We start from the raw sequence: 13902 nt of genomic DNA on the forward strand, positions 1-13902 counted from the left end.
CTGTCAGAGAGTGAGTATGTTTTGGGAGTGTTTTTGTATATCTCAACATGGTTGAGGGTATTTTGGGAAACAGTGATATGTGTATATTTTGGGAAACATGTAGCACTCTGGTATTATATGGTATGGTATTGTATATATTTACATATGGATATGTTATTCAGTTTCTACTTCTTGCTGCTTAGGTTTATGGTTGGGTTTATCCCAGTATGGTATCAGAGCATGTTAAATATCATGGTATAAAAAAAATAGTTAATTAAGCAGGTCATTACAGTTTGGTATCAGAGCCTTGGTTACTAGGTTCTATAGACTTTAAAGTGCAGCAGAAGCAATACCAGAGTATAGGAAAAGGATTTGAGGTTTGTTTTGTGTCTGGGTACAGGATTTCCGTGGTGGTTTCTATGTTTTCCCTGGGATGACGATTTCAGAAAAACCATAGTAAACTATTGTCGGATCGTGTGTCTAGGTGACAGAACTGGATATTGAGTTAAGGTTAGGGAAGGTAATTAATTTTGGGTTGGTACAAGATAGGTCTATATAGGAGATAAAGTGCTTAAATGTGTTTCTTGTTTTCAGGATGGATCGAGGAAGCAGCGACACAAATGCTGGGGAGAATAGGCCAGGACCTTCCAGCATAGGTGGAGGTGATATTGATGCTGTACTGTGCAGTGTCACTCAGCAGGTGATGACTGAGATGGCCAAGAGCTCTAGGGAGCGTGGCTGTTCGATTGAGCAGTTTACGCGGATGAAACCCCCATCCTGCGCTGGAGGAAATGACCCGATTGTAGTTGAAAATTGGGTCCAAGACATTGAAGAGACATTGGCAGTGTTTCCATGTACAGATGAGCAGAAAGTAGCATTTGCCACATTTAAGTTGACGGGGGAGGCGAAGCGCTGGTGGAGAGCAGCACATTTGATAGAGGAGCAGAGGCTGGTTCCAATTCTAGTGACGTGAGACTGATTTAAGGATCTGTTCTTCAAGTGGTATTTCCCTGCTCTTGTTCAAAGTGCGAAGGCAGCAGAGTTTCTGCATTTGGTATAGGGGCAGATGACTGTATCCTAGTACACGGCTCGGTTTGTTGAGTTATCACGTTTTGCTCCACATCTAGCACTTGATGAAGAGAAGAAGATAAGGAAGTTTGAAGAAGGACTGAGGTAGAATCTGTTTGAGCAGGTGATTGGTTTCAGAGCTCAGACATTCACAGAGATTGTAAACAAAGCTGCGATTATTGAGAGTGACATTCAAAGGGGTGTAGTCGCTCAGAGTCAGAGGAAGAGGCCTGCACCTCAGAGTTTTCAGGTTTGCTCCAATAGGGGTCCACGGAGAGGAGGTCGTGATAGGGGAGACTAGAGGCAGATGGCAGGACCTCGTGGGAACCAGGGTGTACCGACATATTCGGTGTGTTAGACATGCGGGAGACATCATTTGGGAGAGTGTCGGGTAGGCAAGGGTGTATGTTATCGTTGTAGGAAACCCGATCATGTGATGCGTGAGTGCCTAGGTCAGCAGGACCAGGTTCCAGCACCCAAGCCCTATCAAGGAGGACATCAAGCAGCTCGGGAAGGATACCAGGCGCCTCGGGGTGGCTAGCAGAGAAATGTGACCCCAGCGCTAGTATACACTCTGACGCCAAGAGATGCAGAGGCTGCTACGGATGTGGTGATAGGTACATTTACTATTTCATCATATCCAGTTATTGTTCTTGAAATGAGAAATAGCTTCCCAAGAGGGGGGGTGAATTGGATTCTTTTTAAATTTTAATGATTTTTAAGACTTTCTGATTTTAATAACCCAGAAAACACAATATATAATAACAATAACCACACTTAAGAAAACTGAAATTTAAAATTATAATTCAACCAATGGAATCAATCAATCAAAAATTATTTAGGCTTTCATTGCTTTCCCTGTAGCCTTTTATTATACACTTTACTTGATTAAGATTTCCGCAGATTAATCAATGTACTCCCCTTTTTGGGTTTCCACAAACAATTAATCAAAACATACTTTCTATTTATCAAGTATATCTGTAACATTCTTGATTTAGATCCTGCAACCTGCACTTAAAAATCTTATAACAATAGTAAGTATGTAAAATAAAGCAGAGAGAAAAAGATAAGAATTTTTACAAGGTTCGGCTTCAACATAGCTTACGTCTTCGCCTTTGGCAAAAATACCAAAGGATTCCACTATATCAGTTTCGTTACCTGATGGAACAATACCAATTTACAACACACTCCTTCGATTAGGCTAGAGCCTGCCTCTCCAAATAATAACCCTTTATTCGGCTCAACGATTCAACAACTCTGAATCGCTTAGGAAAGATAATAAAGAAATTTGAGTACAAAAGAGAACTCACACAATAGAGTAAATTAGTACAACGATCGGCTCACTTTATACCTCAAAGTAACTCAAATATAAGAAATTTCAAGCTCAATACTTAGTATGAATTACCAAATAATTTTGCAAAGAAAAAGAAAGATTCTGATTGTTGGAAAACTTTGCTTCAAAATGTAAATCAATTTCAGATCAGAGATTTAACCTTGAAAGAATTTTAGATCCTTTGAAAACAAAATTTTGAATACTTGAAGATCGGTCGACCTAAAACCTTTGAAAACTTACTTTGATCTAAAAGCTTTTGAAAATTTCTGAATCAAAAAATTTGTTGAAAATCACTAGATCTGGAAACTTTAGAAGTTTGCTCAATTTCAAAACTCTTTTGGATATCTCATCAATGTTCTTTCTACACTTTCTTCTTGATTTAAAATTTTGAGTTTAAGACTATTTATAAAGGCTTTAGAAATCATCCATTACTCCCAAAGATTTTTAAAATTCATTTCCAAATATTTTGAAATAAATATATTCATAAATATGGTTCAAAAAATCTTTTAGTTGAGAAATTTATTGCCAACGTTCGAGTGGTAGTCGCCTGCCACGACTTGGCAATCGCCTGTCACAAAGCAACTCTCAACACAGAACCAAGGCAGTCGCCTAGCTTGTTCATGTAGGTGCCTGACTAGTTAGGCAGTCGCCTGTCTAGCTACTGACTTTGTGAGAAATCATTTCCTTAATGTGGCAGTCGCCTGCCTTATTTTAGCAGTCGCCTGGCCCTTCATTATTTCAGAAAATCTTTTCTTTTTAAGTTCTTTTTATTTGTAAAAAATATTTTCTTTTAATTTTCTATAAGCTTCAAACCTCTTTATATTTAAGTTTAGCTTTGAAGTACTTACATTTTTAAAATGTCCTTAATATAACTCTTTTAGTCTTCAAATGTGTTCTTCCATCAGCTTTGTGGTTGCAATCTTTCCTTTGAGCTTTTCATAATATAACTTTTGTTCTTCATGCTCTTTATAACCCATAAGCCTTTCTTTGTATACTGCAAGGATTATTCTGCAAGGATTCTGTGTAATTCATAAACTTCCTTTTACACTTGAGCTGTACTGTTTTCCTGAAAAAAACTTTTACTTGAAACATATTAAACACATCATTTTATTTGTTATCATCAAAATAAGAATTGTAAGCCTCATTAGGCTTACAGTTCTTTTTACTCGGGTGCTACTCATTCTTTTATGTCTACATCTTATTTTAAATTATCTGAGAGTGAGACCCAATCATTAAATATAGCGTTATCGGTAGCTACACCATCAGGGTCAGTGATCAGATGTCAGAGGGTACTTAGAGACTATCCGATAAAAATTCAGGGAAAAGTGTTACCACCTGATTTGATTGTATTTGATATGTGTGGGTTCGATATAATACTAGGTATGGACTGGTTGGCTGTCAATTATGCCAGCATCGATTGTTTCCAGAAAGAAGTAATTTTCATACCTCCTGGAGAGCAGGAATTCAGATTCGTTGGTTCACGGGTACGTGCTCCAACGCAGTTAGTGTCAGCCGTGCAGGCGAGTGGATTACTCTTGGATGGAGGTCAGGGATTTATAGCATTTGCGAAAGAAGTATCTGAAAATGAATTGAAGATTGACAGCACTTTAGTAGTACGATAATTTCTAGATGTTTTGCTAGAGGAGTTACCTGGATTGCCTCCGAAGCGCGAGGTAAATTTTCCTATAGATTTACCTCCGGGGACTGCGCCGATTTCTAAGGTTCCTTATCGTATGGCTCCAGCTGAATTGGGAGAATTGAAAGAGCAGTTGTAGGATTTGTTGAACAAGGGGTTTATACGACCCAGTGTATCACCGTGAGGAGTTCCAGTGCTGTTCGTAAAGAAGAAAGACGGGTCCATGAGGATGTGCATTGATTACAAGGAGATAAATAAAGTTACTATTAATAATAAATATCTCCTACCCTGTATAGGCGATTTGTTTGATCAGCTCCAGGGTACACTGGTATATTCCAAGATTGACCTCAGATTCGGGTATCATCAAGTGAGAGTAAAAGTGGAGGACGTCGCGAAGACAGCCTTCATGACCAGGTACGGGCATTATGAATTTCTAGTTATGCCGTTTGGTCTAACGAATGCCCCGGCCATGTTCGTGGACTTGATGAACATAATTTTTCACTAGTATCTAGATTAGTTTGTAGTAGTTTTCATTGATGATATACTGGTGTACTCGAGGAGTTTCAAGGATCATAAGGTGCATTTGAGACAGGTGTTGCAAACTCTCAGGGAAAAGAAGCTTTATGCTAAGTTTAACAAGTGTGAGTTCTGGCTTGAGAAGGTAACATTTTTAGGTCATGTGATCTCAAGGGACAGTATTTCAGTGGATCCCAACAATATTGACGTGATGATAAATTAGGTTAGGCCGAGAAATGTGCAGAAAGTCAGGAGTTTCTTAGGGTTGGCAGGTTATTACCGTCGTTTTGTTAAGGGATTTTCATCTTTGTCAGGACCTCTCATGCGTTTGACTAGGAAGAATTCCATATTTGTGTGGGATGAAGAATGTGAGTAGAGCTTCTAGGAATTAAGCAGTGAATCGTCACTGCATCAATTCTAACGATTCCATCGAGAGGCGATGGTTATGTTATTTACAGTGACGCGTCTTTGAAGGGGCTTGGTTGTGTGCTGATGCAGCTTGGTAGAGTGATAGCATATGCGTCCAGGCAGTTGAAAGAGTATGAAAAGAACTACCCTACTCACGATCTAGAATTGGCTGCGGTGGTACATGCACTGAAGATCTAGAGACATTACCTTTATGGTGAGAGGTGTGAGATATTTTCTGATCATAAGAGCCTAAAATACATCTTTACACAGAAAGAGTTGAATATGCGGCAGAGGAGGTGGTTGGAACTTATTAAGGATTACGACTGCACCATCAGTTACCACCCAGGTAAAGCAAATGTGGTGGTTGATGCTTTGAGCCGTAAATCAGGAGACACAGCACAGTTGGTAGTGATAGTTCAGCATCCGATTTAAATGGACTTAGAAAGACTTGGTATGGAATTAGTGAAGGATGATCCTCAGGTGCTTATTGCCAGTTTGGTTGTACAAATCACATTGTATGAAAAGATTAAAGCTGCTCAGAGAGATGATCCAGAGTTAGTGGAGGTGATAGCCAGAGTTCAGGATGGTCAGGGGGAAGAGTTCAGTATTTATGATGATGAAACTCTGAGATTTCGCACCAGATTGTGTGTGCCTACAGATGATAGTATCAGGAGGGCGATTCTAGAGGAGGCACATAGGTCTCTATACACTGTTCATCCTGGCAGTATGAAATGGTATAGGGATCTGCGAGATTATTTCTGGTGGAGTGGCATGAAGAAAGAGATAGCAGAGTTTGTGCAACAGTATTTGACGTGCTAGTAGGTTAAGACTGAACACCAGAGGCCGGTTGGTCAGTTGCAGCCACTTTTCATTTTCGAGTGGAAGTGGGATCACATATCCATGGATTTTATTACTGGGTTGCCGCTAGTGGCGCATGACCAGAATGCCATCTGAGTGATAGTTGATAGATTAATGAAGACAGTGCATTTTCTGCCTATTAAGATCAGCTACCCTATGAACAGGTTAGTAGAGATTTACATACAGAAGATTGTTCGATCCCATGGAATGTCGGTATCCATAGTCTCGAACCGTGATCCACATTTTACATCACGGTTTTGGAGGAGTTTTCAAGAGGCACTAGGGACTCATCTAGCATTCAGCACAGTTTTCCACCCTCAGACCGATGGTCAAACTGAGTGAACCATCCAGGTATTGGAAGATATGTTTCGTGCCTGTGTACTAGATTTTGGGGGTAGCTGGATTCAGTTTTTGCCGCTAGTTGAATTTGCTTATAATAACAGTTATCAGGCTAGCATCGACATGGCACCCTATGAGGCATTATATGATAGGAGATGTAGATATCCTCTTTTCTGGGATGAAGTAGGCGAAAGGCGAATTTTGGGTCCAGAGATAATTCAGAAAGCATGTGATAAAGTCCGTCTTATTCGAGATAGTATCAGTGCAGCACAGAGTCGACAGAAAAGTTATGCAGATACTCGCCGCCGGGAACTGGAAGTTAGAGTAGTTGATCATGTTTTTCTGAGAATAACTCTACTGAAAGGAATCTTGAGATTTGGGAAGAAGGGTAAGTTGAGACCTAGGTTTATTGGCCCATTTGAGATACTTGAGAAGATTGGGTCAGTAGCCTATCGGCTAGCTTTACCGCCATTGCTATTTCGAGTTCATGACATATTTTATATTTCTATGCTAAGGAAATACGTCATATCATCAACCACGTGGAATTGGAAGTCTATGAGGCTTTAGCATATGAACAAGCTCCAGTACAGATTTTAGATAGAAAAGAACAAGAATTATGCAGCAAAAGGATACCACTAGTGAAAGTTCTATAGAGAAATCACGCGAATGAAGAAGCCTTATGGGAGCTTGAAGATGAAATCAAACGAAAAATATCCCCATTTATTTGATAAATTATAGTATTGATGTATATGCTAAGATAGTAATTTTATTTTGTTGAGTCCAATGTAATTGTAATGTAGAATATAGGTTAGGTAGTATTTTGGTTTTGGGGGAAATTTTCTTTTATGGTTGTAATCTCCCAGAACTACCCATGTAACCACGATATTCCTTCGCTATAAGTGAGGGCAGGTAATAAAATAAGTAGACCCTTTTTCTTTACTGGATGATAGAGTGAATAGATAGAGTTATACAGATAGTAAATTTCGAGGACGAAATTTTATAAGGAGGGGAGAATATAGTGACCCAAAGAATAATATTATTTTAATAATAAAGAGAGAGGAAAATGGAAACAGGAACATAAGGAGGCAGTAGATTTCGTTGATGACATCGCATTTTGGAGAATATAATAATTTCAAGAAATTGTTAGAATTCGTCGACGAATATAGGGGTTTGTCAACGAGTGCATAAGGAAATTTGTCGACGAATACAGGGTTTCATCGACGAAGATCTTTAGGACCTCGTCGACAAAGGCAAGATTTCGTCGATGAGAAACTACCGAGCGAAGAATGGGCTGCTCTGAATTTCGTCGACGAATACAGGGCTTCATCGACGAATTTACTAAAGGATTTATCGAAGAAGTGACTTGTCTTGTTGACGAATCTGGCCCTATAAATAGCTAAAATTTTGATTTTTATCACATTTTAACGCTCCTCTCTCTCTCTATGCCTCTTTCTCACTTCTCTCTTCGTTTCCGGGCCTGGTTCTACCGAATTGAAGATTTGAGGCTACCATGACGCTCCCGACGAAATTCTCTGCAAGTCCGCCGGAGCATATCGTTGGGTAAACGAAGTTGGATTTCATCCCAAATTCAGGGTAAGGCCTTTTAGCCCATTTTTGGCCTTATGATAGTCATAGGAAATGATGTAGATAGAGAAATACTGATATTTTGTTCTGGCAAACGCTGTTTTCAGGGTGCTATGAAGGAGGCCCTACGGATGTTAGGCCAATATACTATAGGGGCTTTTTAGTAGTCAGGTAAGAGAAATATGCTAGGCTAGATATTTTTAAAATATTATACAGCTTATTAAATGATGAAAATTATGTATTAAAGTATCGTGTGGCTTGTGAATATGAATATAGTACGAAGATATGTTTTATGATATTTCAGTATTTTGATTTTACGATATTTCAGTACTATGATTTTATGAACCTCAGTACCATGATTATACGAATATCAGTATTATGATTATGCAGTTTCAGTGTTATGATTATACAATTTTCAGTATTATGACGTATGAATTACAGTACAGTTTATACAGCATCATGATTATTACGATTATTTCAAAATCATGGTAAATTAGATAGTTATATATAGAAATACATAATATAGTATCAGACCCTGTTGGACTATGATGTTACAGAGCATGGTACCATTGTTACAGATATTATGTTACGTTATGAATGCAACCACCTATTTAGATAATACGTGGTAGTAGGTCGATCACCTAGGCCCTTGAGGTGGACAGACTCCCCATCAGATATAGGTTGAGGTCGGCAGATCAGACCGATGGAGTATAGTGATTTATTCCTGGTTGGCCAGCCAGGGTAAATCCCGCCTATGGGCCACACAATCCTGTCATGAGGGGTTAACTTATGACACACAGTTATCCATAGGGAACATTTTCAGTTACTATTACATATATACATATTTACAGAAACAGGGAATAACTTATGTACACTAGAAGTATTTTGAATAGTAACCTACAACACTGTTATGTTAAGCAACAAGGAAAAAGGGTGGTGTATTTTATTATTTATACAGTACTTACGTATCCAGTTATACATGATTATACGAAAACAGATTTTCATGATAGTGTAGCTCATTTGTCACACACTAGTAATAATATATTTCGTCTTACTGAGCGTTAGTTCATCCCAGTGTTGAAATATTTTTCAGGTGATCCAGGTAGGCGAACAGATCAGACTCGCAGATAGAGGGACTTCAGTAGTGCCCTGTTAGAGAGTGAGTATGTTTTGGGAGTGTTTTTTTATATCTCAACATGGTTGAGGGTATTTTGGGAAACAGTGATATGTGTATATTTTGGGAAACATGTAGCACTCTGGTATTGTATGGTATGGTATTGTATATATTTACATATGGATATGTTATTCAGTTTCTGCTTCTTGCTGCTTAGGTTTATGGTTAGATTTATCCCAGTATGGTATCAGAGCATGTTAAATATCATGGTATAAAAAAAAAAGTTAATTAAGCAGGTCGTTACACAACCTACCCTGTAGGAAATGATTAAAGCTGCTCAGAGGGATGATGAAGGATGATGTAGAATTAGCAGAGTTGATAGTTAAAGTGCAGGATGGACAGTGAGAGGAATTTAGTATTTCAAATGACGAAACTCTGAGGTTCCATACCAGGCTGTGTGTGCCTACAGATGTAGATATCAGACCATGTGTATAGTTCATCCTAGTAGTACTAAAATGTATTAGGATCTTCGAGAATCATTCTGGTGAAGCGGTATGAAGAGAGAGATAGCTACATTTGTGTAGCAGTGTTTGATGTACTAGCAGGTGAAGGCTAAGCACTAGAGATCGGAGGGACAGTTGCAGCCACTTCATATCCTTGAGTGGAAGTGAGATCATATCTCTATGGATTCTGTTATTGGTTTATCGCCGGCGTTGCATGGGCAGAATGCGATTTTGGTGATTGTAAATAGATTGACGAAGACTACTCATTTTATCCCTATCAAAGTCAACTACTTGATGGACAAGCTGACAAAATTATATATTCAAGAGATAGTACGATCACATGGTGTGTTAGTATCTATAGTATCGGACTGAGACCCACGTTTTATGTCATGATTTTGGAGGAATTTACAGGAAGCTATGGGGTCTCAGTTATCATTCAACATGGCGTTCCATCCTCAGACTGATGGGCAGACAGAGAAGGCGATCCAGATACTTGAGGATATGCTAAGCACGTATGTGTTGGATTTCGAGGGTAGTTGGACCCAGTATATGCCGCTGGTTGAGTTTGGGTATAATAACAGCTATCAGGCCAGCATCGACATGGAACCTTATGAGGCATTAAATGGTAGGAGGTGTCGTTCTCCATTATACCGAGATGAGATAGGTGAGAGACGAGTTTTTGGACCAGAGTTAGTGCAGCAGGCATACAATAAAGTCTGACTTATCAAAGACAGAATTAGTGCAGCTCAGAGTCGGTAGAAAAGTTACGCTGATACTTGCCATCGAAAATTAGAACTTGATATAGGAGATCATATGTTTCTGAAGATAGCACCACTGAAAGGAACTATGAGGTTTGGGAGGAAGGGTAAGTTGAGCCCCAAGTTTATTGGCTCATTTGAGATACTTGAGAGAGTAGGGTTAGTTGTCTATCGACTAGTTTTATCGCCAGCTTTATCCAGAATACACGACGTATTTCATGTTTCCATGTTAAGGAAATACGTCTCAAATCCCTCCAATGTGATCAGCTATGTAGGGATAAAACTCAATAATACTTTGGCATATGAGGGAATACCAGTGCAAATTTTAGATAGGAAAGAACAAAAATTGCGCAGTAAGAAAATTCTTTTAGTAAAAGTCCTATGGAGGAATCACACAGTGGAAGAAGTTTTATGGGAACTCGAGGAGCAAATACAACAAAAATACCCACACCTATTCAGTGGAGACCAGCAGTAATCAGAAAGATCAGGTAAATAAGTAATGTTGCTTTTGTAGGTTAATCGGTACATGTAGTAGTTTCTATTTTGGTTGGTTATGGGAGAATTTTATTCAGTTCTTGTAATCTCTCAGAACCGTATATGTAACCACGGTATTCTTCCGCCATAAGTGAGGGTAAGTAATAAAATTAGTAGTTCATTTCTCCTTAAGGGATGGTGTATAATTTAGATAGCAAATTTCGAGGAAGAAATTTTATAAGGAGGGGAGAATGTAAAGACCCGGAGAATTATAGCAATTAAATAGGATTTCTTTAAGGGGGCTCAACATGGACTCGTCGATGAGTACAAAATATTTGTCGAAGAGTGGCCTCTTGGGAATGTTGACGAGGACATGTGTCTGGTCAACGAAAAGATACCGAAAGGGCTAATTTCAGGACCTGAAGTTCATGGACGAAGGTTATGATATCGTCGACGAACCTACTTCTTTGGTTTGTCGACAAGGCATCACTCTATAAATATCCTAAACTCGGGTTTCAGCAAGAAATTTGCACACAATACCCTCTCTCTCTCTCTCTCTAGAATTCGTCTCTCTCACCTTCTCTCTAGGATTCCAGCTTCGATTCTAGTCAGTTTGACGATCGGTAGCCGCCACGTTACTCATAGGAAGATTCTCTACAATACTGCTGGATCAAAATTTTGATTTGGAGTATTCGAGTACCATCCCAAAATTTGGGTAAATTGGTTATTTTAAATTTTATAAATTATTGGGCATTTCTGGACTAAGGAGAATGTGTTGGAAAGTGTTATACTGGTATATGTTGATTTGTTGGAAAATGTGAATTTCAGGGTGTTAAGCTGAGAACACACAGGAGTAGATTTGTTTAGATTTGTGAGCTTCTTAGTAAGTTAGGTAAGGGGATAAATTAAATCAGCATTTTTCATAGAATTATTTATTAATATACAACATTTATTTTCAAAAATTATATATATATATATATATATATATATATATATATATATATATAGAGTACAGTGTTTGAAAATATTGTTGTTGAATAGGAAAATAGATTTAATACATTTTATTAGAAAATATGATTTCAGATCAAATTTTATGTTTAGAGTATTATTCACATTTGCGTGGCATGAGTATAAATTTCCATAAAAATAATGTTATACCAGAATATTATGATTTTCTAGAATAAGATGTTATAATAGTTTTTAGAAAAACCATGAACACAGTATAGAAGTTATGGTTCAGAATATTATGTTAAACAATGCAGAAAATTCATGTTCAGTATGTTATGATATGACCGGTGTAGATGTCGTGATTTATATGCTATGATATGGCCGGCGTAGATGCTGTAGTTATGTATGTTATGTTAAAATCTATGAAAATATGATCGTGTCAGACATTACTCAGAAATACAAAACAGTTATGTATTAGTAATATGAAATTTACTATATGTTATCAGAATCAGCATGACTTAGTTTAGTCTTTCAGAGCACAATACCATAGTTATACGTATAAGTTCAAGTTTATGTTAGTGCTACTAGGAATCTTAGACAGAGTGTGGGAGATGGCAGTTGATGTGGCTTCAATGTAGTGCAGGTGTTCCCTTGGCAGTTCAGAATATGGAACAAGTCCATCGTACTTACAGATATATGTTTGACTAAGCGTGGTCGGCCAGCCATTGCTAGGTCCCACTTTCGGGCTGTACAATCCTATCATGTGGGGGGTAAGACATGACATCAGTTAACTATCCATCCTGTGTATCATTTCTGTATTGTACAGTTATAGAAGATGTTTTACATGATTATAGAAATTAATATGATATTTATTATAATATGATGAATCATGTTTTGTTTAAAGTTCATATAACCAGTTTTTATCAGATATACATATTATGTACAGTTTTTGTTTAAGCATGACATTACTCATGTTACTACACACTAATATTAGTTTATCTCCCTTACTGAGTGGTGTCTCACCCCAACATTACAAACATTCAAGGAATCCAAATAGAAGGGCGGATAGAGCTCCACAGCAGTAGAGGCTGACCGAACTACTCTGTTAGAAGGGTAAGTAGTTGAGTTAGGGTCAGATTGGTTGTTGACCTTATATTTCACGCCCGATTTTGATTATGACAAATACTCATTGTATCTAATGAGTATTTGAGGTTTTGTACAGGAACTAAGATTGTTAAGATCAAGATGGGCACAAAGCTAGTAAAGCTTGAAGACCAATTATCGATCGTAATTGTAATATAACTCATTTGTGAAAATTGGTCTGTAATAGTAAGTAGGGCTCTGATTTGTAATAAGCTCACACACATCACATGTATGATTTATTACATAAGCTCAAACAAACCGTGAATGAGAAATGACCTTAGGGTTTACCCTTCGTTCGACCATCACCGGACTTTTTCGGTGTCTTCAAATTGGACCCCAAGTGACCCTAGGACACACACATTTGCACATATGATTGTTAGGCACTTGAATAAGGTTTGTATGTCTCAAAACGGGACCGAAACGCACACTTGGTGCACTTTCGGTCGACCAAATCAAGCAGTTCATTCTGCCCTGATTGACCGAACCAGGCCTAGGTCAACAGTTGACCAAGGCCCTGGTCGACCGAGCCAGATAGTTTAAAAAGCCCCGATCGACCGAAACCTCCCTCGATCAACATTTTAACCATCTGATCGACCGAGCCAATTTTGTACTCCAACTACCTGGTCGATCGAGGGTCCTCGGGAGAAATCCCAGCGGTCTGGTTGACCGAACTAGCCAGTTCAAAATGGTCTGGTTGACCGAACCTTGAAAAATTGACAAATCGCCCACTCCTGGTCGACTGAGCTCTCAAATTAAAATTCCCCTGGTCGACCGAACCATATGAGACTTGGTCGATCGAAACATTTCTGGTCGACCGGACCTCTCAGGTTGCCCTGATTTTTACCGCAGTTAAATATTTTTTAAACAGGGTTAAAATGCTTTAAACATCATTAAACTTCCCTAAAAATACCCAAGAGGTCCCCAACGATCATATTTTCTCTTATGCCTATATATATGAGATCATTTGAGAAAATTAGGATGGATTAGCTACTTTGATTAAGGGAGATTCTCTGAAAATCCAAACTACTCATTTTTTAACCTCATTCACTCATGCTTACATTCTATCAGTGCCTACATCATTTGTAAGTGGATTGAGTGTGTGTTTGGAAAGGTTTGCTCTCCTTACTCTATTTATTTGACATGATTTTATTTGAGAGCAAAACCTAAGGATTCTTAGGGGACTTTGTTGATAAGTCTATCCTAAGAAGACTTTGATAGATCTTCTAAGCTTGCACCTTCAT

Source organism: Malania oleifera, chromosome 12 (genome assembly GCF_029873635.1).
Source record: "Malania oleifera isolate guangnan ecotype guangnan chromosome 12, ASM2987363v1, whole genome shotgun sequence".
Taxonomy (NCBI): Eukaryota; Viridiplantae; Streptophyta; class Magnoliopsida; order Santalales; family Ximeniaceae; genus Malania; species Malania oleifera.